Consider the following 26,296-nt stretch of genomic DNA (forward strand, 5'->3'; position numbering starts at 1 on the left):
TATATGGACATGTACACAGTGCATATACCTATATGGACATGTTTAGAGTACATATACCTATATAGACATGTACAGATAGAGTACATATACCTATATGGACATGTTTAGAGTACATATACCTATATGGACATGTACACAGTGCATATACCTATATGGACATGTACAGAGTGCATAACCTATATGGACACCATAGAGAGAGAGAGAGACAGAAACAGAGACAGACAGACAGACACAGAGGCACACGTTACCTAGTCTCTGACATTCTGTTATTGCTTCCCTAAGTTGACTAGCAATCTTCTAGCAGTCCTGCAAAGTGAGGACTATTACCATTCTCCCTTTTAGATGCAGAAACTGAGACAGAGACTTCGAATCGTACATTTGTGTGAGGGCACACAACCGCCTGCACAGGCCAGGTCCTCAGCAGCTGCCCATGTCACCTCGGTGGTTTAGACAGCAGAAAGGATATGAGAATGACCCTGCATCTCTCCCCTGAGTGCAGAGACTAACCCTGCCTCTGCCTGTTTACACAGCCTGGTTCCCTTTTCTCTCCAGTTGCAGAGGCGGGTCCCCAGGCCTGGGGAAAGTGGGACACATATACTCCACTTATAGCAGTGGAAGGACTGGCCAGACTGTCACCAGATTCTCTGGAGTCAAGAGGATGAATGACATACTAACTTCAGAAAAGCCTGAGTCCATTCCTGGCCTCAGCTTCCACATCTGTAACATGGGTCAGAAAGGGCCTGTGGCAGGGGAGCTAACATAATGGTTGTCCAGTACCTCTCTGGAGCCTGGCCACAGCAGAAATGGAAAAGGTGGCTGGGGTGAGGTAGGTCCTCTCTCGTTAGGGACTCCAGGAACTGCCCAGAGAGCAAAACCAGACCTGAACTGCAGTGGGCCCCATCCCCCCACCCAGGTCAGCTGTGTGACTTTGGGCCAGTCACTCTACTCCTCTGGTCTGAATTTCCTCTGCTGCAGAATGAAGGAGACAGGAAAAGGATGCTTGGCCACACTCAACGTACACTGCCATAATAATGTCTATTATCCTACAGCATCTTCCTGCCTCTCCACGGCACCTCTCCCTCCTGGGAGACATGTGGCAAGGGCCTGGGCAGAATGAGGAGCCAGGTACAGGGAAAGCACACAGGATCCAGGTACCAGGCTAGGCCATGGGAGCTGCCCAGGGCTCACACTGTAGAAGATGGAAAAAAGCTGCCCACTGCTCAGGGCTTCCTGCTGCGGGGGATCAGCATCTCCCCAACACACACCTAGGTCCATCCCCACCCATGCAGGTAACCTATCCAGGACACCTAGAGCCAGAAGTGAAAATTGTCTTTGTTCCTGGGGTCCTGAAGCACACAGGACCTGAATGGCTTCAATGCTCTTTGCCCCTGGGGTCAGTACCTTCCCCTTACAGCACCTGTACTATGCATGTGGGAAACCCTTACCACTATGCATGTGGGAAACCCTTGCTGCATGGAACAAATGATGTGTGAAGAGCCTAGACTGGGTGGTATGTGAAATGTGTCATTCTTGTCCCCTCTTCTCCCTCCTCTGTGGGTCAGACCCCTCAGGCCCACCTCATTATCACCAGGGACACCTCTCTGTACCCAGGAAAAGGAGTCTCTTCATCTTGCCATCAGACTCCACCCTTTGTATCACCTCTACCTTGTTGGCTGAGGACATCTGCCTCTGAAAGGACAAGTGCTGAACCTTACACCATGCACCTCTTGCTTAGCACTGCTCCTGGAAGCTTCTGAGCAACTGACACCAAGAGGAAGGCAGAGAGGCAAGAGTCACCTTCCTACCCAAACCATGGTACCCAGGGTGATGACCCACACATCATCACTCACTTCTTCCTGAACTGACTCTGCTGTCCACCCATTGAAGGGAGCCACAGCCACCAACGCTGGCAGTGACAGCAACTCTGTTGCAGAGACCCAGATCATAGAAGCTCCCTTGTGGGACGCTGATGCACAGAGACTCTAGGAAACATACCCAAGGTCACCCAGCTTCTAAGTGGTGACAGTATGAAGCCAAGTAGTCAGGCCCAGAGGCTGAGGGCTCCCCTCTGGGCTGTGCAGCTCAGATGCCCCTCCATCTCCCCCACCCCCAGACCTTGGAAAAGCCCAGTGCTAGAGGCCTGTCAGGAAAGGACAATGGGTCTCCCTGCTGGGATGGGGGAATTGAGGTAAAAAAAAAAAAAAAAAAAAAAAAAAAAAAAAAAAAAAAAAAAAAAAAAAGCAGCATTTGAAGCAGACACAGAAAAAGCTTTTAAAGTTAAAAATGGAGCGCACTGGCCTGACACCCTCCTCCGCTGCTCTGTTCCTGTTCAAGCAGAGAATGTGACTCTTCCTCAGGTCAGTAGCTCAGACTCACACAGAGTCGGGCCAGGAAAGCCATGTCACAAGGATGAGGTCCAGAGTGCCAGCAACCCCACCGGCTGAACTTCCTGTCACTAACCCTCCTGGGCTCAGCTGTCTGTATCAAACTCCCTTTGTCAAAACCCTCCAATCTGGTCCCCTCAGACAGGTGTCCACCTGTGGAACCTGTGTGGCTTTGCCAAAGCAGAGCACTGTCCAAGCCTGGCACAACTCTGGCCCAGCCTTGACTGCGGAGGGAAGCCACACACCCCACGTGCCCCACACTTCTCCTCTTGCCCTAGCTGATGCTAATGTAACCACTCCTGGATTTCTATAGTACCTCTTCCCAGGCTTCCCTCAGCCCACTCTCACACACATGCTCACTTGGGCTCTATCCAGCATGCAGTCGTCTCTGTCTCAGAGGTCTTGTGGGGCCAGTAATGTTGACAGCCTTGTAGACTTGACCCCGCCTGTCCCCTGCTCCCTAGCCCCACACAATATCCATGCTTTCTGAATCCCACACATCTGTGGGCTCCTCAAGTGACCTCCCTGCCCATTTCCATCCTTCCTCATAAATAGTGACCACCACCAGAAACCCACCTGGGACAAGTACCGATAGCTTGAGTACACCCAACTGAGCAGGGCCGGGGCTGTTCAGCCACCCTAGGAAGGGACACCAAGGGTGACTTAGCAAGCAGGATAGGCAAAATGGCCTGTCAGAGGAGGCACACTACCACAGGAGGGGCTGGCAGGGTCCAAATGCAGAGGAGAGACAAGCAGGTCACATCCCTGAAGGACAGAAGTGCCCTGATGGCTGTGGTCTGATCCCTTGTGCATGCTCGCTCTCTCTAGGATCTGACAGCCCCAACTCCCACACACCCGGTGGCTCCGAGCCAGGAGTAGGGACCCAGGCTACAGCCTACCTCACCACTGGGTTCCGTCCCTACCCACAGCTTTGGCTCCCCCACCTCTAAGAAAGGAACAAACTGCTCCTTCCCAAGATTGTTGTTGCTAAGACGAATGAGCTAATTAAAGTCTGGAAAGGTTTCTTGAAGACTTAAAAAGAGGTGATTGAGCATACAAATTAGTAACAATTACTGCCTCTCCTCCAGGCAGGCAGCCTGGATCCCTCCACAGAGCAAGTCTCTGTTCTAGAGGCCCTGGCTGAGGGCTCAGCCACAGAAGGCTGCCCTTTCCCTGACCCCTCAGGTCGTCACTCTCTCTCCCCACACCTCAGGTCGCTTAGCAACTGGTGTGTGTGTTTTACCATTTATTGAGCACCAACTGTGTGCATGGCCTTCTCTACACAGAGTAACATCCAGGAGGATTAATTTTCAGAAGTCCCCTTTGACCCACCAGAAAATGGAGGGATCGGGTCACAGAGAGCTGTGAAACTTGACCCTCAGTTCATGACCTTCGTCACCCCTGCCAGGCTCGGGAGTTACCATACTCCGTAGGTAGCCTCTCCTGCTGGCTTACCATGTGGAGGCGAGGCTGACTCAGCAGACACACTCAGGCTCTGACGGGAAATTAAAACCCAAAGTCTGCAAGTGTGTCCTGGGGTCCGTCCGGACAGGGACTCGGCCAAGCGTCTGCCCGGAGTCTGCTGGCTCTCCCCAGGCCAGCAGTGCTCAGGAGAAAGAGAATGGACTCCTCAAAGTGCTTACTGATTTCAGCACAAGACCCCCCCCCCACACACACACACACAAAGCCAGGCAATCCCCAGCCCCAACTTCCTCACTGGCTTACTCTCACATGGGGGCTCACAGCTCTGCCCTCTCCTTCACTGCCCCACCACCAACACAGCTGAGGAAGCAAAGACAGCCTTCAGGACACAGAGGAGGAGGGGGACAACAGGGCTGACGATGGCTCACCTCTCGCAGGCCTCACTCCAGGCTCACAGCTCCTCAGCAGGACTCCTGCAGAGAAACACCAGGGAAGAGGTGAGGGACACCCAGACCTACCCTGCAGTCTGCCTCACCCAAGCCCTCCGTTTAGCCTGGACGTCCCGTGCCCCAGGGCAGAAGAGGCAGGAGGAGAGGCTGTGCAGATGCCAGGTCCATCTCACAGAATAAAACAAGTATCGGGCCAGAACCACTGCTGACCGGGATCTGAGGGCTTGCTCAGGCCAAACCAGGCTCCACATGAGTTCTGAGAAGTGTGAACTGGACCAGGAGAGCAGCCCCCACCCTACCCCATCCCACCCCACCCCACCTCACCCGGACTACCCACAGCAGCAAGGACAGTTGTCTGGTGCCTGGACACAAAGGGCCCGGCCTCAAATTGCCTTTCAAGGCCAGGTGTGGCCCATGGCCCAAAGGGGCCCAGGAGAGCGGGCAGGAACAGAGAGCTAAGGCCCACCTATGCCTGGCACCCTGACCCAACCCCATTCAGGTACGTGCCTGGCTCACCCTGTGACTCTGGGCTGGCCCTTTACCCATCAGTACAAGCAGGTACATCCATGCCAGAGGGCTTGAGCAAACACAGCTTGCTGCCACCCTTGGAGTTTCTGAGCAATGGGTCCCGGGTGGGCCTGAGAATCTGCATTTCAAGCTGGCTCCCCTGGGTGCTAGTATTGCCATCTGGGGTCCCATTTGAACAACCTCTGTTTTTGAACATGTATCGAGTTGTATGTACCTAGAACATGCATCTGCAAAGCATAGAGTCTAGACTCAGGAAGTTCAAAGGCTGAGAATACAACACACACACACACACACACACACACACACACGCATGCACGCACAAGCACTCACATCTAACTCAAAGCAGTCATGGGGGTGGGGTAAGGGTGTGCTTTCCAAACACAGATCCACAGTAGACGGCTCTGAGCTGGTGCAGTCCTAGAAGACTTCCAGGAGGAGATAAAAATCTAAATTTCCAAGTCAGATGGTGGTGGTGATGCACACCTTTAATCCCAGCACTGGGGAGGTAGAGGCAGGCAGAGCTCTGAGTTCAAGGTAAGCCTGGTCTACAGAGTGAGATCCAGGACAGCCAGGGCTACACAGAGAAACCCTGTGTCAAAGCAAACAAACAAACAACAACAACAAAACCAACAAAAATCTAAATTTCCATTATTACAGAGTATTGTTTTATTATTCAAGTACAATAAACAAACTCCTTTTCTAGGCCACTTCTCAGAGGTACTGAGTGCCCTCTGGGGTACACGTGCACCCATAGAGAGGTGCACACACAGGGTCTGCTCTGGGGTACATGTGCACTTGTACAGAGGTGCACACGCAGGGTCTACCCTGGGGTATATGTGCACTTGTACAGAGGTGCACATGCAGGGTCTACCCTGGGGTACATGTGCACCCGTACAGAGGTGCACACGCAGGGTCTACCCTGGGGCACACAGCTCCTGTGTTCTTCCACAGTGTATTATAGATCTTTCCATCTCCTCAAAGAACGTCAAGTGCTGCTTGTACTCACTCAGCACCTACTGTGCACCACACAGCAGGCTGAGAGCTCCACGTGTTAACCCTGCTGGTCTTCACAGCATGTTTTTGACACGATACCACTCAGACCATTATTCCCTAGAGCAGCAGTTCTAAACCTGTTGGTTGTGACCCCTTTGGGGATTCTGTGTCAGCTATCCCGCATATCAGATATTTTATTATGATTCATAACAGTAGCAAAATTATAGTTATGAAGTGGCAAGGAAATAATTTTATGGTTGGGGGGTCACCACAACATGAGGAACTGTATTAAAGGGTCGCAGCATCAGGACGGTTGAAAACCACTGCTCTAGGGGACACTGGAGTACTTAGCGGCGGCGATCAATGAGCTACCCAAGGGTTTCTAGTTAGAGAGCAGGCAGACACTGCTAAGGAGCCTGGGAGCGCCACACACGCTACACTGTGCTCCTCCACAAGGGGGCACACCCTCTCCAGATGACCAGGAACCCCAAGGATGTACGCCTGGAGGGTTCCAACTTTTTGTTTCAAACATTGCTTACTGGGTGGTGGGTGTGGGAGGAGCCCTGCTTCCTTGTGTGCACACGTAAGCACTTGTCTAGGCAAGTTCCCAAAGGGTCGGACAAAGGATATACACACTCTAAATTTTTCTACTTGTTGCCAAAATGCCCTCCAAAAACTTATTTGTGCTGATATACTGTTATCTAATTCCCCATGAGAACATGTGCTTAAGATTAGTTCCAGCTGGGTGCATGCTTTCAACCCCAGCACTCGGGAGGCAGAGGCAGACAGATCTCTGTGAGTTCAACGCCACCTTGGTCTACAGAGTCAGTTCCAGGACAGCCAGAAGCTAAACAGTGAGACTCTTATTCAGTGAGATCCAGTGACATCTGAGATGATGTCTCCATTTTGGGAAAACAAACAAACAAACAAACAAAAAACCTACAAATCAGAGAGACTAAAAGGAAAAAGTTATATGGAAGGAAGAGTTATATGAAAGGAGAGAGGGAGGGAGGGAGGGAGGGAGGGAGGGAGGGAGGGAGAAGACTCAACTCTCAGCTCTTCCGGTCTTCAGTGCAGTTCTGGCTAGTATCTCGCAGCCCTCTCTGGAGCTAGGCTCTGGTCCCTTCCACTCCATAAGACAGTCTTATCAAGATGCCCAGAAGCTGTTTAGCCAGAGCGGTGGTCATGCTCTATGCCCTGGTCCCCAAGATCTGGACAGCATCCGATGTGCTGATGGCTTCTTCCATGTGGAGACACTTATCTCTGGCCTCCCAGGACTAGCCTTCTCTGGCCACTCTCACTCCAAACACTGGAGGCCGCAGTGCCCATGGGCTCTCTTCCCTCTCCTGACCACTCATCCCTTGGCTGCTTTCACAGCTCTGGGCTTCATCCACAGCTCTGCCTCCAGCTCCATCGTGCTAGCCCCAGTCTCCTGAGCACAGCTCTAGAGCTCGGAGCCAATTTGTCATCTCTACTTACTCTCCTAACGGCCCTGTCCAACACAGAACACTTCATTTTTAACCCAAAATTACATCTCCCTCCACCTTGACTCCTCTTTACCCCACACACCCACACCCAAGTCATCACCAGCCACTATCAATTTTTTTCTCAAACACATCCAGGCCCTGACTACTCAGTCACCTCTGTCCCACTCTGCCCTTGCCCTGCTGGAATTGGGCACCTCACGTGGACAACAGTTCAAACCAGCACAGCAGAGTCATGACCTGCCATGGCTGTCCCACACCAGCAACCTCCTCCCAAGGCCTCTGGGGCCTCCTCCACTCTCAGAACTCCTTTCCCATCACCTCTGTCCTCCTTCAGCTGGGCCAGCCTCAGGCTGGAGACATCTTACTCCTGCTGGGGCAAAGCCCCTCCCTCAGATGGGGTCTCCCTCCTCCCCTCAACCCTCCCAGGTAAAATGCCTGGACACACCGACCACTCACTTTCACAGCATTATCCCACCTGACCTTTTCCTGCTTGTCTATGTGTGTCCCACCTGTCCCTTGTCTGTCCCCTTCTCAACACAGACCACAGACACCTTGTTCGCCTCTGAACTTCTGTGTGTACTGTGTGCTGCCACGTGTGAATACTCAGGAACTATTTGTTGAGGGAATGAACCAATGAATGAGTGGATGAATAAATAAATTGGAGCCAGCTCTCCGTGATTTTACTCTCTGAAGAAGAAGTCTCCCGTGGGAAGGAGTCAGAGGGCACACTCATCATGGCAGGACACTGGGCACAGCCTGGTCTGTGGCATAGGCTGAGCAGTGGATGCCAGCAGGTACCAGTGGGGCTTGCAGCATCCCTGGACGCCACACTCAGCAGCCCCAACCAAGGGGCATGTGGGGCTTTCACACCTGCCAACCCACCCCACTCAGGAGGGAGCCTTGGGGCAGCCGGCAGCTGAGCGAGGCTGGCGGGGGGCCAGCAGGCCTGCCAACAGCTGGCGCTGCTGCCAGGCAGCCGGGTAATCGTGTTAGCCAGCGGAAATTGGTCCAGGGAGTTTTTTTTTTCCCTTCGCCTCCCATTTTCCTTCTCTTCCCTTCCCCCTTGGAGCTGCAAGACTCCGAAGATTGATCTTCGCCTGAAACGGAGGAGATAACTCGATATAATGAACTCCACTGTCCCTCTTGCTGTTTGGAGCTTTTAAAAAATTTAACAGGGCTGGGGACAAAGGGGGGAAAAGCTGCTCTCGGGGGGGCTCTCTGGAAGCCCCCAGTCCTGCTCTCGGCCCCTCCCCCAGCTTGGCTTCTGCTTCCGTGCCCTCCCTGCTCCCCTGGGATGCCTTCATGGAACAAGGTTAAAAATATCCCCTTTCTCTTGCAGGTTTGAAAAAAATAATTTTGGTGAGGTCAGGACCGGGCCCACTAATGGTCCCGCTTCCCCCAGCCCCCAGCCTCATGGCTGGCTCCACTCCCCAGAGTCACCAGCCTGCCTGGGGGGGAGGGGGCGTGGGGGGGGGGGGTGACAAGCTGGCTCAGTCCACTGCTCTTCAGCAGGCCAACCGTCCACTGAGGCACTGGCAGCTGTGTGGCTTTTGTTCCTGAAAACAGCTCTTTAAAGAGCTGCCTAAGGACACAAAGGAGCCCAGCTCGCACACCCGGGCACTGTGCACACCTCACTGGGGTCCCCTCAGCCCTCAGCCCCACCTCTTCCTGCCTGGCATCTCCTCAGCTGGTGTCCTACCCATTGCACATCACTGTTTAGTACATCCCTGCTCTGTGCCAAGCACTGGTCTGGGACCACCAAGCCCTGAGATCCCTGTCCTAAAGAACCTTAAAAAACCCAGTGACAGGGGCCATCGTCACCCAATGACCGCACTGGAAAGAGCTTTATAGGAAAGGTTCGGGAGCCCCCAGTGTATGGCAGTGATCAAGGAAGGCCTCCCTGAGGAAGTGTCCTTGTAGTGAGAGCCAAAGGACAAAGAGAGGATCAGGCTGGGGATATGGGGTGTTATGGGGAGCATGCAACTCAGTGGGGCCCCTCACCTGGTGCCCTCCACTTGCAGAAGGAGACCCACAATTTAGTTAGCACCCAAAGCCTTGCCTCCCATGCCCTCTGCCTGCCAGGCCTCCTTAAACCCAGTGCGCCTTTTACAATGCAGCTCAATGCTTCTTTGGTAGCTCTTATCTCAATGAATGTCTGGAAACTTCTCTGATTTTCTATCCTTTGCTCTTGGACCAGCTTAATCTCTGGCACCCTCTGATACAGAATACAAGGGAAACAAAGGGCTGTGGGCCCAGGAAAACCCCCAGCTCCCCTTCACAGATGTTCTCATCCCAGGCCCCTGCAATCCCACAGGCAGCCGGCCTGGCCACCCAGGAAGGTCTGTGGCCTGTGCTCCCCACAGAGCCTCCTGCTGGCAGTAAGAAAGAAAGAAACTGACCTTGTGGTTCTACAGGCAAGCTCCTTCCCACCTCAGCTTCCTCACGCAGCCTCCGGGGGAGGGCAGGTACCAGGGGGACCTGGAGGTGCAGGAACCAGTGCAAACCAGTCCCGCCCTGCTTCTAGAAGCAGAAGCTCTGGCCTCCACGCAAACCTGGGAAACTTGCCGAGACTTCAGCAGACACAGAGACCGTGGGGGCCTGAAGGAGCCCCCCGTTCAGAGGAAGAGACAGGGCTGGTGAGACAGAGGCAGAGAGAGTTTGGGACTCTACATTAGACAGAAGGAGCTGTGGTACAGGGGTAACTGCATGACTAGTCCAAGGAGAGGGTCTGCTCCAGGGACCTAGCCAACCTTGCTGAACCCCACCCCCGCCCCCCATGCCAGCTCGGAGGAGGCCAAAGTACTACCAAGTGTGAGGGAGGCTGGACATAGTTTCAGGAGTCCCTGAGTTGGGAGGAGGCCCAGACTCCCCATGCAGCCTCTTGCGGCCAATATGCAGAGATGCAGAAACTGAGAGCCTTGCAGAGTACTGTCAGTAGACCTCCTGCCCTCTGAGAAGCCCTGAGATGGGAGCCTGCATCTCCCTTTACAGAGGGGAAACTGAGACTTGAGTTAGAACGACTAACCAAGGATCCATGGTGGACTGCTCATGGTGGAGACAGAATACAACCCAGGTCTGTGAGGGCAGAGCTGCTGACCACTGTAACCAAACAGGACAGAGAAGCCACACAGCTCCCAGGCAGGAAACCTGCAAATTCTGAACTTGTATTCAGCCCACAGGGCATGATGAGGTCACAGCATAGCCAAGGAAAACAAATTCCAAGGATGGCACACTGTTGAAGGAGACAGGGACTTGAAGGTTTACCTTTGGCAGAGGCTGGAGGAAATCTGGCCACCAAAGAGCAAGGAACTGCCTTGGTGGCTAAGTGTGGCCAGCCCAGACTGTCCCCACATAAGGAGTCCCTTGCTGCCAGCTCATTCCATGAACCCCACAGGTTCACAAGAGAGCCTAGGGCATAGTAAGGGACTAGAGGAAGCCCTTCAGGGGTATCTGAGTTGGACCAGAGCCTCCTTCACCTGTATGAAAGAGACAGAACCCACGGAAAGATAAGAGATGAATGAGCAGTTAACTTGGCCAGAGGGAGCACTGTGGAGCTTCCAGCCTTAGCGGCCTGCACCAGCCCATCCCTTAACTAGAAGGGGCTCCTGGAGGAGAGGCAGGGTTCCCCTTTCTCTCTAGTCTCCTTCCTGCCCTCCCTCCATCCATCACCAGCTTACCTTTGGCACATTTGCTCACTTGTTCCAGGAACAAGCACCCGGAGTTCCTTAGGGGCTGGACAGAGGGATGGAGGGTACCACCACATCCTGTGTAAAAGCGGAATATAACTCCCACCCCCAGGTGGTGAAGAAGGACAGGAAGTGGCCCAGACTCGGGAGCAAGGGGAATCAGCGCTCAGCCTTCCTGCCTGTGGTCCCTAGTCTGTGCCCTCTGCCCTGTACCCTGTACCCTGTGCCTACCTGTCTTTCTTTCCTTCTTTCTTTTTCTTTCCTTCTTTCTTTCTTTCCTTCCTTCCTCCTTCCTTCTTTCTTTTCCTTTTTTCCTTTCTTTCTTTCCTTCCTTCCTTCCCCCTTCCTTTTTTCCTTTCTTTCTTTCTTTCCTTCCTTCCCCCTTCCTTTTTTCCTTTCTTTCTTTCTTTTCTTGTGGTTGTTGCTGTTGTTTTTCAAAGCAAGGTTTCTCTTCTCTGTGTAGTCCTGGTTATCCTGGAACTCTCTCTGTAGTCCAGGCTGCCTTGAACTCAGATCGCCTGTCTCTGCCCCCCAAGCGCTGGGATTAAAGACGTGCACCACCATGGCCCAGCTTACCCTATGCCTTTCTAAAGGGCTGAGTAGGATACATAGAGCCCAGGCCAAGGTTCTTGGAGAGCCCACTTGGGGTAGAGTGGGGAGCAACTTTGCTTCTCTTGCCCTCCAAGTCTTTCCACGGTCAAATTATAGTTCGCTAGAAAAGCAGAGGTAAAGACATGGAGTCGGGTGGTTGGGGACTAAGTCTCACATTATCAAGCATTGGGAGGACAGCTGGATGCAGGAAAGAGGCTGAGATTTGCTGCCACTGCGGTGGGGAGCAAACTACCAGCTCCCCGGGAGAGGAGCTTCAGGTCAGAGAGCAGGTGGACATCGGGGAGCTGCAGGGGTGCTTCTGGGAGTCAGGGCTGGGGTCCTCCCAACTGACCACACAAAAGGGGCGTCAGTGGGCTTGTGCAGTGAATGTTAAGAGTCCTGGGAGCAACCAATCAGCCCCCCTTTACCCACCAAACCACACAGCCAACAGAAAAGTGTTTCTGAGCTCCTGCTGTATGGTCCCAGTGCTCTGGGTCCCATTGGACCCACAGGTGAGGGAAGGTCTTGCCTTCAATGAGCCTCAGAAGAGAAGTCTCTGGACAAGACCTGGTCCAGATGAGGCTACGACATTGGCTGGACACTAGATGCCTCTAGTAGACACTGGGACTGACCCAAGCAGAGCTCTGGAATCAAGCAGGTGTCAGCCTGGACCCTGAGCCTTCCTTAGCAGCCAGCCCCCAGCCACAGGCCAACCCCCAACTCACTGGGGTTGCCAGTCGTGGCTCACTTTCTAAGTGACTTCATAGCACTGACCTAGCACATCACAAGCATGGGCTCATTAACCATTGCAACACTACGAAGTCAGTGCAGTGTAGACCCTTTCATGGGAGGAGTCAAGGCAGAGGCTTAATGCCTCCTCCAGCAAGGTCAAGCATAAAGAGCTGGTAAATGCTGCCGTTAGGATGCACAGCTGGACAGCTGCTGCACAGCTAGACAGCTGCTCTGGATCCTCCAACCAATGAACCATAGTTGGGCCAAGCCTTCCTGCCTTCCAAAAACCCCATTAATATCCAGACCCACTGCCATGCACCCCACTGAGCTGGTCATTGTTGGGAGACCCCTCAGATGCCCTCCTTGGAGTGAGGCCTAGAGACCCCTCCTAAGGTGGGAGGAGACCCACATGCACCAGAATAAGTCGCTAAAAGCCGGGCCTTATGCCAATCATCTCATATACAGGAAGCTGAGCCAACTTGAAAGGGGTCTTGAGGCTCAAAAGAACCAAATGGCTTTCCAAGGTCACCTAGTTGTCATACTTCACGTGCATCAACCAGGGATTAGGATGGGGTGGAGGTGGGATGGGCTGTGTGTGAATGGAGGTCAGTATATGACCACTGGTGGTTCCAGAACCACATGAGAAGGGTATAGAGCACCTGGGCCTAAAGAAACAGAAGTGTGTAAGGACAAGGGAGAGGATCAGTCAGTCAATAAGCATTGCCCAGAACCCCCTATAAGTACACGTGAACCAAGAGTGTCTTCCAGTTTACTGCGTTGGGGCCCACCATTCTCTCGGTCCATGCCGTAAGCAACTCCTCCTCTTTCTCCCTGTCTGATTCCTACCCAACGACTTTTGTTTAGGTTGAAAGCCAGTGTTGCCACATCCTCCAAGAAGCCAGCTCTGATTGTCCTCATACCCCTCTGAGGACCCTGTACCTGTGGTCTGACGTAGGGTGCACCTAAAAGGCAGACCTACCCCCACATCACTGAGGTGAAGAGTGGTCAGGTACAGAAGCACTCCCGTGAGGAAGGGGAGCCCTGCCTGGAAAACAACAGGCCCCTGCCTTGCAGGAGCTCAGGTGGGAGCTGGCGATACCTGCTGGCAGCAGAGCTAGCATGATGGATGGTACCATTCAGGAAGAAATAAATCCCGAGGCTCGCGTGCCAGGTGAACTGGGGGGTGTATCCATCTTAGAGATGCTTAATGAATGTGCTGGCTGCAGCAGACAACAGCAAATACATCTGCCTCCTCCCCCCTCAATGCCTTGGGCCCCAGGGGGCACCCCAGGCTTGCCCCCTTCTCCAGGTTTCCATAGAATCAGGGACGGCAGGTGCTGAAGGGGTCCAGCGATTGGCTGGTACAGACCAAACCCCCATCATACAGTTGGCAAAACTGGGGCCAGAGGGGGTGCAGATTTACCCAAAGACACACAGGGAAGCAGAAGACAGGCTCCAGCCTCACCCTGTGGCCTCCCCTTCAGAATTCTCTAAACTAGAAGTTCTCAGCCTGTGGGTCATGACCCCTTCGGGTCAAATGACCCTCTCACAAGGGTTGCCTAAGACCATCAGAAAACACAGCTATTTACACTATGATTCAGAACAGTAGCAAAATTACAGTTATGAAGTAGCTACAAAGATAATTTTGTGGTTGGGGGTCCCCACAACATGAGGAACTGTATTAAAGGGTCGCAGCGTTAGGAAGGTTGAGAACCACTGCTCTAAACCCTCCCTTAACCAAGCATCCTGTGTCTCCAAGAAGAAACCCTGACCGTCCTGTCTCCTGGTCTAGAATTGCTCTTCCAGAGCACCAATCCCAGACCCCCAAGCAGGCTCACCCTGCTCCCTCACCAGGCCCCGTATGGCCCATGTGTCCCCCTTTTCTACCTCTACCTGAACAGCCAAGCATCAGCAGACACTCAGGGCTGAGCATGGCCCAAGAGTCCCCTTCCAGTTTCCACACCCAGGTCTAGCACTCCTCTGCTTTGCCCAGCAAGCCTGTACTGCTTCAGCAGCTGGGCTCAGAGGCTGGCCTCGCCTACATGGAACGCTGGCCAACTCCAGGCCTCAGAATAAATCCCTCAGTCAAGTCAAGAAGACACTGACCTGCCCATGATCAGGCACTAAGGGTGTGTGGGGGAGGGGAGTGGGAAAGGACCTAAAACTGAGGATCTACCGGATAGCAAGCCAACCCCTCACTTCCACCCAGCAACTCCACGCACTGTCACCGTGCCTAAAATGTCACCGTTAGAAGGAAACATCGTTCCACTCAGGGTTCAGAGGCATTAAAGTCTCTCAATAAAGTGTGACTATCCCAGAGAGAAACTCGTCTTCAGTCATTGCCACTACCACGTCAGCCGAGAAAGGGGGTGCAGGGGGACAGTGAGCGACATTTGCATTCACTGTGAGGCTCGGGCAACACGTGCCTAGCCAGAGGCTACTACGGGGCTGCAGGACCATGGGGTAGATTTTGCTGTGCCCAGAGGTGTGAAACACTCCTGAGTCCAGGCTCTTGGAGCTGTTCTAAGGAGGTCATGGTTTTCACACCACCTCACCCTCTGAACAAGCTGCACTTCCCACTCTTCTTCCATAGGCAGGCAGAGTCTTCCAAAGAGCAAAGAAACTGTCTTTAGAGTCAGGTGATAACCCAAATTCATGTCCCTGAGCCGCTCTGAGACTCGGTTTCCCCTTCTGTAACACGAAAGATAAATCCACTTTGCAGTATCACTCTAGAGGAAGAGTCAACAGGAGTCTCTCTGCCTTTGGGTGTGGACCAACCTACCAAGGTCCCGCAGCCCCCAGAATGGCCCTGGAAGTGTTCACCACCAAGGGGAAGCCCCGCACTGTGAGCAGGAGCCAGGGAGCATGAGGAAAAGGTAGAGAAAAGCTAGCCCTCTGCTGACCCTCCCACCTATCCTACTCCAGGAAACCTCACACCCTCCCTCCCAGCCCCATGCCTGGAAAGGAGTCCTTGCCCATTCTCACCTGCTGGCCCCAGCCAGGCTGCCTGGAGGCCTTTGTTGCACTCTGGCCCCAGGGAGCACTCCACACCCATAGACTCCTCCTAGGGTTATGCCTCACTGGAACCTGGTCCTGTTTCTCTGAGCCATCTCCCACACCTGGCCTCATGGTCCAGATAAGAATCTGGAGAAGGCTCAGGTAAGGTTGCCAGCTTTCCCAGGGTCTCCACAGTTCAGTGGGGACTAGAGCAGAGGACACTAACACCTGATCTTGTTTCCCCAAAGATAGCATTTAGAAGCACCTATGTGGGGCAGGCCCCTAGTCCCTTCTCAGGAAAAAAAAAAAAATCCCTTCACCACTCCCACGGTGCTGAGTGGATGTCTCTACTGTCGCCTGGGAAGGCTACTCCTGAACCTCTCTGAGGCCCTGCCAAAGACCATCTAATAGCCCAAACACCCAGCCAAGTCCTGAAAAAGGGGTAGGGGCAGGCTCCTGACCATTTACTGGCCATCTAGGTAGTCAATCATCTTCTCTTGACCGATGAACAGTGGGCTGGTTGGGAGCTTCAGAATTGTTGAAACCCACACAGGTGACCAGTTTGGACCTGGATGAGAGTAACGTGAGCTCAGGAATAAGTACTTACAGAGAGTCTTCTCAGAGCAGGGCCACTATTTCCATACAGCCTTCCCAACAGCCCTGCAGAGGGTGGAATCATGCCCACTTCACAGACAGCATGAGCTTCTTTGGTCCAGGCCCACATCCTACAGTGGATCTGAACCTGGGTCTGCCTGAATTTGAAGCTGGGTGTTCTCCTTTGCTGCCCTCCCCACCCCCAAGAGCTGGAAAACACAAGCAGAACTGCCCTGGAGGAAGAGACAGAGCCCAGTGTCCAGATGCCCTCTGCAATAGCCTTGCCAACCCTGGGGGTGTACAGCTGGCTGTGTCTGACCCCAGAGTGTGGGGGGGGGACACCTGCCGCCTTCCTCTGGGGCCACCTCCCTCTCCCTGTGTCTCCCACTCACACTAGCAAATGAGTAAGAAGAACAGAATTACAGTTTGGCTACACAAGACACAGAATTAGCAGGATTAAATATAAATAGCTATTAAAAGTGCCTTATAATTAAATTCATTTTCCAGTTATTTGTTTTACACACACACACCCGCCCACATGTGTGCACACACACATGAGCTCGCATCCCCAGCTCCACAGAGAGTGGGTGTCAAGGCCCCCAAATGCTAACCAGGCTCTTCCCACGGCTGCCTCTTCCTTGGAGCTCTTGTCTGTTCTCCTGGCCTCTCTCCCCTCCCTGGCCCTCTTCTGATTCCCCCACCATCCTTCCCAGAAGAACGAGTGCCAACGATTCCTGCTCCAGCTATTCCCATGTGCCGAACTAGACACTTGACACCCATCACCTCCTTTTATTCTACCCAAAGATGTTTTGTCACTCAATAAACACTTGGTTGAGGGCCAAGTGCTTAATATTATTTAATCCCCACAATGCTTCCCATCCCTCCATTAAGCAAAGGCTAGTTGAGCATCTACTACATGCCAAGGTTGGTAAATGCTAGAAATGCTTTGGCCCGCAAGATTCCCCTCCTCATTTCTCTGAAGAAGCACAGAATCAGAGCTGGAACCAGTCAAGAGACAGGCTGGGAGCTGTCAGAGAGGTCAGGGAAAGACCAGAAGGTATATGCTGGGCTGGAATCCTATGGACTGTACATGGTCTAAACATGTCCCTTCTCTCTCTCTGTTTAGGGCAGGGAGTAGAGTGGGCATGTCAGCAGGCTGACCTGTCTTAAGCCAGGTGTGACTCTGCGTGACGTCCTATGCCTCTGAGTGGCCCTGTCTTCTTCTCTTCAGTCTCAGACTTCCTCCTCTACAGAGTGGGAGGAAGTCTGCCTCTGTCTCGTTAGGGTTAGGGAGTGAGCACTCTCAGAGTACTTGGCACTGACACAGCTCAGGAAGACAGTGACCCATCACCACTGCCCATTAGGACCCCTGCAGAGTACTGTTAAATGCAAGAGAACATGGTGCTATGACGTCACACACAGGGAGAGGGGACGAGGCCTGTGATGGTGGGGGTACCTTCCAAGGGCAACAGCAAGCTTTAGAGTTGGATGGGGAGGACTCTCAGTCACACCCGAAGAGCTTCTGGGGGTGGGGCCAGTGCCTCAGGCCTCTCAGTCAGTCTCCTGTGCTCTGATGACTTGGGCTGATCTTCAGACACCCCCCTGGGGCTGCAGGAAGCCTGGGGAAGGGTCACTTCCAACACATTGTTATCTGAATCCAGTCATTCAAACTGCCCCCACAGCCTCCTGGGCCATGGCAGAGGGGAGGGGAGAGGATCACCCATCTAGGGGATGGAGGGCACACAGCTAGGTGGCAAGGTGAACAAGGTGTGAGATGATGCCAAGGTAAAGGTTTGGTCCTCAGCAGTAGCTACCAGCATGCTCTAAGTCCGGTGTGTGCCAAGCACCCAGTTGTGTTGTGTCGCCCAAGCCACACAGCACCGTCTCACCCTGCAAGTGTGACCAAGCTCCATTTTCAAAGGGAGGTGACTTGAAACTCAGAGGTCAGCTGTGCCTTGGCCAAAGTCACAAAGCCTACACTTAAGAGAGCTTGGGAATAAAACACAGATCTATGTGTGCCCAAGCCCCTACTGGGGACAGTACCCTGAGAAATCACTGGCCCTGGCTGTCCTAGCTTCAGTCATCCTCTGTCACCCCCAAGGTGGGCTACCCACCCTGCTCACTTCCCAGAGCCCCACTACTCAGCCAGACAAAGCCCAACAGTGAAGAGTTTTGTCCTAAGTGGGTGGCTGAGCCAATAGCAGAGGCCCCAGTCCTTTCTTGATGAGGACATTATTTCATTACCCAAAGGCAAACACAGCCCCATGGTGTCCAGCAGAGCGACTCAGGCGGCTGGCCAAAACAACGCAAATCGATGGGCAGCAAGAGGCCCTTCTTTGGCCCAGCCTTCCCACAGGGCACCGCGGCTCTGTCCCATCCTTTTGACAAGTGCTGAGGAAGAGAAAGGAGCCTGTGCTGGATGGGAAAGATTACAGGCAGAGTGATAAGGCACAAAGGCCCTTGCAGACAACCACAGCCTATTGTCACTTCTAGATGAAACTGGCTGACCCCAAGTAAGGAGGGGTGACATCAGGCCAGGCAACATCACTGAAAACTGGACAAGAAAGCCCACAGTGTCCATGTCCTGGTCAGCTGGCTGGGGTCGGGACCTTGAGTCGCCCCTTTTCAAGAACACTATCTATGTTCTTACTCACGGTGGCCTTCTGCCCCCAGCCCACAATGGCTTCTCACCACCGCCCACACTCAGCCTTAGTGACCAGGCTGCTTCACCCTCCTCTCTACAGTCCTAGGTGTCACCTCCTCTTGGGGACTTTCCCTAACTGCTCCACCATATAAGACCCTGTTCTGCCTCCTAGACACTGCAGAGCCAAGCCCCCAGTTGATGGTCTGTGCTGTGCCCAGCACCCCACCTGAAGTAGTGGGTAGGACATTATTCTGTGGGTCTCATGTGCGGGAGAGAATAGCAATCTGATGTCTCCACCCCTGAGCTTGCCACAGAGATGGGAACACGGTAGACGCTGTGCCCCCTGTGTGTGTCTCCTGACAACATTGCAAAGTCCCTTTAAGGTTTCCCCATCACGGTAGGGATTCAGAGACCAGTATATACGAAGTTCAGTCCTAAAGCTGAGCTTTCTGTGTGTGTTTGGATGTCTCCAGCATTCTCCTGGCTCTACTGCGTCCTCCTCTGTGCAAGCAGAGCTGGGGTCAAATTGACCTCTGAGGGGATGTTCAGCTGGAAAGAGCAAGAGGCAGCAGGTGACCTGTGTGCTGTCCGTGGTGCTGAACGTGTGTGCCCTCTCTAGGCTGGAGGGAACAAAGGATGGAGGCAGAGGAATGGAACTGAGGGAAGACAACCACAGAGATGGACAATCTGACTGGACTGCTGTTTGTGAGCATTGCAAGGGACTGTTGGCTGGGGGCCACTCACTGAGTCCGATGGGGAAGGCTCTGCCTCAGCCACTAAAGAATCAACAATCCAACGAAAGCCTCTAACCTGCCCTGAGAACGCTCCCTGATGGGAGGAGGGGCTGGAGACACACATACACCATGTGTGCATACACAGATACACACACACAATGTTTACGTAAACATCATATGGCCAAGCCTCGCAGCATCAAGCTTGCCAACCCAGAGAGGGGCATTGCCACACTTGTGTCTCACACCCAGAAAGGTGCAGGACACCCCTCAAAAATCCATTTAACAGACAGGAAAATGAATCCCCATTCCTGGATCCTTTTCCCCCTCCATCATTCAGAGGACTACTGTCCAATCTTTCCTTCTAATGGTGCCAGGCGCCTGTCTCTATGAGAGACAAAGAAGGCATGTGTGGTGGGGAAAGTGGGCAACAGGCCCAGAACTGGGAGAGGAAGTGGAAGAGGGAGGGGTAAGAGGAAGGCATGGGGGAGAGAGAAGGAAGAGGAAGGAGGGAACGAGGAGAGGAGGAAGAGATGGAAGGAGGGATATTGGGAGGGAGGGAGGGAGAGAGAGGGAGAGAGGGAAGGAGAGAGGGAGGGAGGGAGGGAGGGAGGGAGGGAGGGAAGGAGAGAGGGAGGGAGGGAGAGGGAAGGAAGGAAGGAAGGAAGGAAGGAAGGAAGGAAGGAAGGAAGTTATTTGATTGGTTGGTTGCTTGGTCCCTCCACTACTGCCGTACAGATCTTGGCAGGTCCTCTGCTGGCCCAGACACTGTCCTCTTCTGAATAATTTCTCCAGCAGAAACTCCATAATTATGGGTAATAACAATCACTCTGATTTGCATGTATTGAGCACCTTTCAGCCTGGGATCTCCAAGTGCTTCACCAACATTGATTAATTCATTAGGCACGCCCGCCTCTCTGGGACAGAGGGGCGACAGGCTGCTCCACCCGGAGTAGCGCAGCTGGCAGTGGGGTAGACAGCAGGTGGCAGTCCCAGCAGGGACTTGTGCTAGGTGTCCTTGGAGAGAGGCTCTGATGAGTCTGGAGAGTGCTTTTTGCCCCAGCCCCCCTCCCCCCTCCCCTGCCTCTGGCTGTTTCCGCAGTAATCAGGACACTATCTCTGTGCCCTTCCCAGGCCATGCCAAGAGTAGTCAGGAGGGCATTAGTTTACCTAGCATAGCCCCGACCTCAGGCCCACTTGGGAGATTCATATACTTCCATGAAACTCAACTTCTTCACCAGCAAAATGGGGCCTCCAGCCCTCCAGCCTAGAGGTAGTTGGAACACTTGAGTGGCAGGTCCTTCAGACCTGTCCATGGCTGTCCACAAGGAAGATAGAGCATTTCCCTCTGCCATTTGCGCCTTCAATAAGGGACAAGGCCATATACAGAGTTACAAACTCTCCCTAGAGGCCAGTCCTCTCCTTCTGGGAACAAATAGCCCAGGCAGTCCCTATCTGGTTCCCTTCAGGAGGCTGGAGACACCTCTCACAGATGACAGACAGCGCTCAGTCCTACCGCTAAAGCCAGACCCCACACTGGCCTTGTGAAAGAGAAAAAGATTCAGGGATCTGGTGAGAAGTTTCCTTACAAAGGCCAAGCTTGGAATCTCATGCACAAGCAGGAACTCCAGGGTTCAAAGCAGACCCCCAAACTTATAGAGAGTAGACAAATCCAAGGTCATTACTTCCAGACCTTCATGGCACCTATAGGGAGACTGAGGCATGGAGAGGGAGAGTCACCGGCTTTGAAATCCATCCTGGAATCCAGTCCCAGTGGGACACTTTGTGATGTCACCTTGAGCAGATGACTACTCCTGAGCCTCTGTTTATCCACAAGTCAAATAACCTCAGCCATGTCCACACACAGGCACGATGCTGCCCACACTGCCGGGGCCCACACTGCCGGGGACCACACTGCCGGGGCTCACACTGCTGGGGCTGAGGACCCACACTGCCGGGGCCCACACTGCCGGGGCTCACACTGCCAGGGCTGAGGGCTCACACTGCCGGGGCTGAGGGCTCACACTGCCGGGGCTGAGGGCTCACACTGCTGGGGCCCACACTGCCAGGGCTGGGGGCTCACACTGCCGGGGCCCACACTGCTGGGGCTCACACTGCTGGGGCCCACACTGCCAGGGCTCACACTGCCGGGGCTGAACTAACACTTCCCACTTACCACCCTCCCAGAGGTCCTATGGAACATTCCCTAACTGGTTTCATTTCACCAATATCTCCTGAGCAACTGTTGTGTTGGGTGATTTGCAGTCACCTCTCTAGCCTCTGCTCAAGGACCTTACAGGCCACCCCAGCCCCTCCCTCAAGATGCCCAGTGTCTGCTCTTGCTGGTTCCTCCACCTCGGCACCCTCCTTCCCCTCTGCAAAGTTTGAGACCCTGCCCATCCATCCCCCATGGCCTGATTAGCCCCTCCCCCAGAAAACTTCTCTGGGAGCCTCGACGTGGTTTGGCATTTAACTATTTCAATGTCCTTATCTCAGGCCTGGCTGAGGCTTGGGTCTGTCCACAAGAGATTCAAACAAGCCTCCTCTCCGTTCTGTGGGGACAATATGGCTGGGAAAAGGCTCACTAGGAGCATCTGGGCCTGGCATTTGTGACAGGGAAAATACAAAAGAGCCAGGACAGACCCTGTGCCCTTCAACCCACTTACCTCCCCAGGATCCTCCTATCATGGCGCCAATAACTCTGCATGTGTGGGCCATGCCTTACATCTCTAGAGCCCATGTTCTTAAGCACACAGAACTCAGACAATTCAACAGCCACACTTGCAGACATGGCCACAGACACATAAGGAGTGAGCACACAATGACCCAGTTGGGTGGAAATTCTCACACACACATTTACAATACAATATACAGGGACTCACTTGTGTTCACACTTACCAGCCAGCTTCACAAGGCATATACTGCCACACAAGAACCACAAACCTGAACACAAGGTAGCAAACATTCTCATACCACCCCTTAAGGAAGGCCAAGCTAGAGCAGGACTCAGTCAGTGCCCTAGCTGGTAAGGTAAGCAGTCATTTCCCTCCTTCAGAACATCACAGCCTGGCTTTCTGATGCTTCTGCATATTAGTCTCTTTTAAGAGCCCTATGTGAGCATGCTAACTTGAAAGACAGCTACAAAGACACCACTTAAGGAGGACATGGTGCTCCAGGGGACAATCCCCCTCCGATGCCTCCTTGGAGGGCACTGCACACTGCTAAATGTGTGTGTGTGTACCATAGGACACGATTGTCACATGGCCTCATGTGCACTGCACACTCAGCCCATGGGATCAGCCACCATCTTTCCTGGGCAGGTTTCCCTATGCATACAGACTCCCAACTCTGCAGCCATGACACAAGAGAAAGAGCAATAGGAAAGAAAAGCCAGTTGGGGGATTTGTCCCACCACCCTTGAACAGGGAGAGATCCCAAAGTTCCTACCTTCTCATCCCTTGGCCAGGGTATCTCATCCCTGATTTGGGGGTCATACTTTCCAGGAGGCCTTCTGGTCCATTTGTGGATTTATTGTGACTTGATGTTTGGGACTGTGTCTCAGAGAAAATTTATTTGGGCAGTCTTTCTAAGGGTTCCGGGCTCTGGTCTAAGAAGAACACCCAAGATCCCAGAACAAGAATGGCTGAGGTCAGGTTCATCTGGCACTGGCCAGGCACCATGACTATTGACCCTAAAACACAGCACCTGGATGTAAGAGGACCCTGTCAGTCATAGCAAAACATGGTGATAAGAACACCACACAGGCAGAGGCTGGACCCCTATAGTCCACATGGAGATGATGTTCCTTACTTATGCTTCAGTTTCCTCACTGGTCATTGGGACATTGTGAAGAGCTGGTCAAGATGTCTTTGATGTCCCAATGCCTGGTAGGAGGCATAAAGGTCTCATGGACTGATGGGTTTGTTGTTGGTGTTTCATGCAAAGTCCTATGCTCTCCACGGACCCTGAATCATAGTGATGTTTCCTCAGGCCCCAGAGGACTGAAGGTAAGGTGTAGAGACAGGGTAAAGAGAGACAGCCATAGGCAGAGGCCACTCAGAGACCGAGAGCAGGTGGAGAGGAGCAGCAAGCCACCCAGGTCTTCTAGCCCAATCCAGGCCAGAGCTAGCTGGACCTCCCCGAGTCTGGGGTACAGCCCCTCACCCTAGCATGGGCCCCAGGCCTGGTAAGGAGCCCAGCCTCCAGCTTGTTAACCCAGATCTGCTCCTTAATCACTGCAGGCTGCCTCGCCTAGCCTTGGCTGTGTCAGCCATAATAATATATGAAGAACATTCATTTATTCACCAACTTCCCACTCAGGAAAAGATAGATGACACTGTAGGAAAGGATTTATCCTGACACCCAGCTCTCAGCAAAGTGAGGCTAATTTAAACATTTAAGTCAATGGCTCGCCCCTCCCTGCCCCTCCCAGGTTTTTTTAATGGTGACACACGGGAGGGAGACTGGAAATGTACCAGCCCATGTGGCTTGAGGTTGGAGGCAAAGGAGGGGGAAGGGTGGTTTAGGAGAGTTTCCTCTGGGTTTTCCTCAACCCTCTCCCAGCCCTGTCACTACAACCAAATCCAGGTCGGAAGTGAGTGGGCATGGACTCTGGTGAGGACAAGTCCTGTCTCACTGCTGCCTCAGGATGCACCCACCACAGATCAAACCATCCCCCTGCTCCAAACCTCTGCTTGCTTGACTGTGAGGATTCCACCAAACTAGTGGGGACCTGCTTCTCAGCCTCTTCTAAAGCAGGTTCTCTTGTTCTTTCCTCGGTGCCTCCTCCCAGCATGCTATGAGGAGAATGGCCAGGAGAGAGGCCAAGGACCTATGGCAGCAGGGCGTGGCTGCGGACGTGGCCAGGCCCTCTGCTAAGAACATAGCTTCTGGAGCTCCATGTCTGGGCCCCCGTCCGTGCTTTCCCAGTTTGTCTGTGACCCTGGCATGCAGCTTAGTCTTTTGTGCCTCATTGTCCTCATCTGAGAAAGGACTGTGACGAGCATTCTTACTTCATAGGAACCTTGGAAGATCAAATGGAGCCACTATCCACCAAAAAACAAAAAAACCAAAAACCCTTAGGGCCCAAAGGTGGTGGCACATGCCTTTAATCCCAGCACTCGAGAAGCAGAGACAGGAGGATCTCTGTAAGTTTGAGGCCAGCCTGATCTACAGAGTAAGTTCCAGGATAGCCAGGGCTACAAAGCTACACAGAGAAACTCTGTCTCAAAAAACCAAAAACACAAAACCTTGGAACTTCACTTTGCATAAAAAGAGCTAAGGCGATATACGGGTCACAATCACTGGGAAGGGAATAGCAGGGCTGGAGGTCATCCTGACCCAAACCTCCTCAGTATTCATCCTCTTCAGCCAGGACCTGTCAGAAATGTTCCAGGGTGGGCTGTGTGCCACTCAGCCCACAGGGAGCTACCCCAAGCCTCCTGAAGGAGACTGAGAAAGTCCTTATATTCAAGGCTGAGCAAACTGCCTACCCTCCTCCATGAAGAAGAGGTAGTCTCATGTAGAGGTTTTCGAAGTACCTGAGAGTCAGGCCAGGTCAGGTGAGGAAGGGTCATGTACAGAAGGCTGGCAGCATGTGACCTCAGTGACACAGACCTATGTGCTGCCAAGCACAAGCACACATATGCACACAGCACCTTCTGCAGGCACCTCTTCCTTCATGGCCTCTGGCCTGAGGTTCCAAGGCCCCAGGACCTCTGCAGCTTTCGAGCTGGAGGGTGAGTGCCGGAGAAGTCCCTGCCAGAAGTAAAGGTAGAGAGAGTAGGGACTTAGATAGTCTGTCATCCTCTACCCTGCCAGAGCCAATTCCTCCCAGGTAGACCTGGGGTATGGGCCAGTTACTTTAGAAGTTTCTGTTTTCTCACCCGAACAAACAACCCACTACACCAACCTCCACAAATGGCCGTAAAGAGCAAGCGAGGTGATTTGCGGAAGTGCCGAGCATGGTGCTGAGCCCACAGCAAGCACCCAGAAACTTTCCCCTTCTGTCTCAAAGCCTGTCCCTCATTCCCAAAGTGCAGACACAGCAAAAAGGAGCAGCAGTCTAGCCAGCTGGCAGGAGACCAGGCTAGACCTGACAGACTGGCGTGACCGCTGAGAAAAGCACCGCTTTCTGAGGGGGCATCTAACAACTCTGTAACTCCTGCTCTAATCGAGTGTCCTATCAAAGCCGTCAGTTGGTGGTACAGTCACTTTAACAACTAAACATGCTGAGCCATCTGCCCTGGCCAAAGCTGTGGGGAACCAGGACCCCATTATTCGCCTGGGCCAGCCAGTTCCTGTCCCAGAGGAGTCATGCCCCAGAAAGTAACTGCCAGGTCTCAGAGGTCACCCTCCCCGAGTGGGCCTGGGTGATAGTTCAACAGAGGTAGCTTCTTTTTCCTCCTTAAAAGGGAGTGTGGTGGTGACTCACACCTGTTTTCCCGAAGCAGCCCTGTTTCCGGTTGTCACTCAAGCACACCCATTGGCATCCTCCTCTGTGGGGAGGGGAGAGAAAGCTTGACAGCCCAGACGCGTGTGAAGGGTCACAGAGACAGGAGTGACGACTAAAACAAAATTGGAAAAATTGTTGTCCCCACAAGTCCTGCGGTTGACGTCCAAGAGCGCTGGCCAGGGGCTTCCAGGGCAAACCTTCAGCTCTAACTACGCCCCAAGAAGCCTGCGTCCTGCCCGGGCTGGAGGACCTGGGACACAGGATGAACAGAGAGTGGGTTGCTCTAGAGGGACAGGATTGAGGTGACAGGACTCATATCTATGCCCAGATTGTGACCACTACCAGAAACATGTAGCCACAACGCCTTAATGCAAGTTTATTTTGTTCTTGCAAACAGGTAGCGCTCCTCAGTCTAGGCTGCCCTATTCTTTTTTTTTTTTTTTTTTTTTTTTGGTTTTTCGAGACAGGGTTTCTCTGTGTAGCTTTGCGCCTTTCCTGGAACTCACTTGCTAGCCCAGGCTGGCCTCAAACTCACAAAGATCCGCCTGGCTCTGCCTCCCGAGTGCTGGGATTAAAGGCGTGCGCCACCACCGCCCGGCTAGGC

General features: G+C 53.2%; 1 protein-coding gene across 6 annotated transcripts in view; it reads right to left on the reverse strand.

Annotated features, from left to right (window-relative positions):
- Nucleotides 1–26,296, reverse strand: part of Lingo1 (leucine rich repeat and Ig domain containing 1) — a 266,682-nt gene that overhangs the window by 187,471 nt on the left and 52,915 nt on the right. For 5 of the 6 annotated variants that reach the window (XR_008222940.1, XR_008222941.1, XM_052761253.1 and 2 more), the window contains one exon: nucleotides 4,235–4,279. The exons of the other annotated variant lie outside the window; for it this stretch is intronic. The gene's annotated coding sequence lies outside the window, so the exon portion shown is untranslated. The remainder of the gene's footprint in view (nucleotides 1–4,234; nucleotides 4,280–26,296) is intronic. 6 annotated transcript variants of the gene reach the window in all.

This window comes from Peromyscus californicus, unplaced genomic scaffold, assembly GCF_007827085.1.
Source record: "Peromyscus californicus insignis strain IS unplaced genomic scaffold, ASM782708v3 Scaffold_11__1_contigs__length_118956290, whole genome shotgun sequence".
Classification (NCBI taxonomy): Eukaryota; Metazoa; Chordata; class Mammalia; order Rodentia; family Cricetidae; genus Peromyscus; species Peromyscus californicus.